General features: G+C 50.9%; 1 protein-coding gene across 1 annotated transcript in view; it reads left to right on the top strand.

Moving 5' to 3' along the window:
- apbb2b (amyloid beta (A4) precursor protein-binding, family B, member 2b) overlaps positions 1-2,482 on the top strand; it is a 52,125-nt gene extending 49,643 nt beyond the window's left edge. Inside the window, exon 18 of the mRNA XM_084454693.1 lies at positions 1-2,482. This exon is cut by the window's left edge and continues 463 nt beyond it. The gene's annotated coding sequence lies outside the window, so the exon portion shown is untranslated.
- The last annotated feature ends 495 nt before the right edge of the window (positions 2,483-2,977 follow it).

Below are 2,977 nucleotides of genomic sequence, written 5' to 3'. Positions count from 1 at the left end.
TTACAAACTATCACCGGCAACCTGAAGAACCGTGAGGATCATGACGATAATATCCTGATATAATAATGTAAATAGACACCATTCGTCATCCCCACCTCCCATCGCAGCGCGAAGGAGAGTGAACATACAGGTAACAGAAACCACAGAGGAAGTGCTCCTCGGAGAACAGACGAAAGGAAGTGTGTCACTGCTTGAATTCTGAACCGTCTCCGCCTCTGTACCCCCAGCATGAGCTCACACACCCAGCTGTGACCCCCACCCCCTTACTCACCTGGGGACGCGTCTCAATACTGTCACCCAGCGTCCTCGCTTCGTCTCCTCCTCTTCGTCTGCACTAGCTCCTTAGGAATTGACGCGCGAGAGCAAACGTCTGCCGGATCGTCATGGGTTCTGTTCAACCAGCTCAGTGTTACCAAAGGGGGGGAGGAAAGGCGGCCACTTAAAACTATTGAGACGCACCCCCCTCAGCTACGCCGTCGTCGCCGCCTAGTGTGTCCTTGTCAAGTCACGTGATCCTGCATGACTCCTTCTTATCGGACTGTGTGTCACCGCATCACTGCTGCCTCCAACACCGAGATGGACGAACCAAGGGAGAGACGTTACATTATTGGTTTTCTCTTTGCTTTTTAAAAATGTGTTTCTTGTCTGCTGCAATCGACCGGTCTGGTCTGAGTGCTCGTACTTCGACTGGTCAGGTCTGGGCGAGCTAAACGAGTGGCGACCTTTCACCCGGAACATGTCTCTGTTACTTCCTGTTGACTTCCTCTTTCGGGGCATTGTTTTGCCCCGGGAGGGAAAGAAGACAAGACTATAGCCATAACGGAAGGAGGGAGAGAGGGATGGACATAATATTACCCCTCCCCTCCTCCGCCGGTCTCTCCCCACCAACATCACACCAAAAAAGGAGGACAGAAAAGAACTGAACGTGCCGTGCTTGGAGAGACACGCGGGACACAGCTATGGCTGGATGAATCTGGCCTCTTCCACCAGAATGAAGACCACATAGAACATTGTGGAGTCTCTCCGCAAAGCTCACATACACACACACACACTCACACGCACGCACGCTAGTAAATTTTGTGGCCGCTAAAAAGTTGGATTGATCAAATGAAACGTGGATGAATGTTTTTATACTTCCGAGCTGTCCTGTCACTTTGTCGCGCGGCTGAACTCTGAACTCAAGCGAAGCGCGTCGGGGGGGGGGGGGAAGACGAGTTCCCGGTGCCATCGTCGACCCCCGACGAAACGCTGACCGAGAACGCGAGGGTCGAACACGTATGTGAGCCAGCTGCTATGATCTCACCGACTGTCCCTCCTCTTCCTCGTCTCCTACTCAGTCACTGTCCCTCCTCTTCCTCGTCTCCTACTCAGTCCTCGATGCCACTAAGGTTCGCCTGCTCTGGTGTGAGTTCAGCGTTCTTCTCACACGTCGCTGAATCTCAACTCCGCCCACCCCCTCGTCGCCCCGAACGGATTGGACGGTTGGAAACAATATGGTAATCGGCGCTATCTGATAGGCCAGATGGAGTTGTCTCCGCTGTGCACATATCCAGTCTTTTCAAGTGTGTAGTGTGCAGAAGTACACAAGTGCATAGGGCACAGGGGCTAGGAGACGTCTTGAGACTCAGAGATGACGCGGTTCAACCACGAAGCCTTCTCTAGTCACAGGATGTAGTAATGTGAATGGACATGACAAGGCGGTGTATATATCTATACAGCATTTAGCATTTATCACCTTATAAGCTATCTTTTCATTTTAAATGTCTGTAGTTTTATATTATTTTTCCTTAATGAAAAATGCCTTTGTTGAACCACACTAAACTGGCCAAAGTGTAAAATATCAATGTATGTTGTATTTTAAGAAAAAAACAAAACAAAAAACTGAGCAAATATCAAAAGGACAGAACGGGCGAGCGGATCAGTTTGTTCAGGTTTCATTTCATGGTCAAGTTTATAGAAGTTAACCGAGCGATTATCTATGCATTTATTTTGTATTTTTTGGGGTCTTGCGAGAAATGGACAGAGAACGTCACGCAAGAACGCCTTGCATGCCCTGGGAAACGTAAGACAAAGAAGACTGTATTTACTGAAGAAATATTTTTTATTTTATTTATTCTATTTTATAACAGCGTATACTGGTTGTATTGGGTTGGGCGGTCAGTCCTGTGCGCTCGGTCACTCCCTGGTTCACTCACAGTCGTAATAACAGTCGTAGTAACACACACTCATGACAACGGAACGTTCCGGTTGGAAAAACAAACCTGCTCAGTGTCCCGGCACAGAGAGAGTGGGAGTCCAGTGCATTTAACTCTGATGATGGTGAACTCCCAACTCTCTCTCATACTGTGCACTCACACACGCACACACACGCACACACATTGAGACACACACACACACGCACGCGCGTACACACACACACACAGTTTAACTATATACAGACGGATGTGTCAGCTTCAGTTTGCTGCTCACTGATTTGTACACCATATCAATGTAACCTATTGTGAGATTAAACGTCATATTAAAACATGGCTCCTGGTTTGTGTGTGTGTGTGTGTGTGTCTGTCTTGCTGTGTTGATCTGTATTGGTGTGCGAGTGAGTGTTGTGTGTGTGTGTGTGTGTGTGTGTGTTTCAGACCGAGGGCCTTGGTCCCGGGGACCCGGCTGATTGGTCTTGACCCAGACCGGTTCTGGACACGGAGAGAGGGGAGGGGGGGGAGGTGGAGGGGCAGGGGGAGGAGAGGTAGGGATGAGAGGCGGCAGAGGAGACGGAGGGGATGGAGGGCAGAGAGGGGCAGCAGAAGGAGGGATGAGAGGAAGAGGAGGAGGAGGAGGGGCGAGAGGGGCGGAGCCGGGACCCGGAGGGCGAGGGCGGGAGGGAGGCGGAGCACAGGCTCCCCAGGCTGCCGGAGGGGATGGAGGGCAGGACCAGGTCCGTGGGCCTCGGCGCTTCCCGTTTCCTCGCGCCCTTATTTGGATT

The sequence above is a fragment of the Borostomias antarcticus genome, assembly GCF_949987555.1.
Source record: "Borostomias antarcticus genome assembly, chromosome: 20".
Lineage (NCBI taxonomy): Eukaryota > Metazoa > Chordata > Actinopteri > Stomiiformes > Stomiidae > Borostomias > Borostomias antarcticus.
The sequence above is the reverse complement of the archived record's forward strand: the minus strand, read 5'-3'. Positions and strand labels throughout refer to the sequence as shown.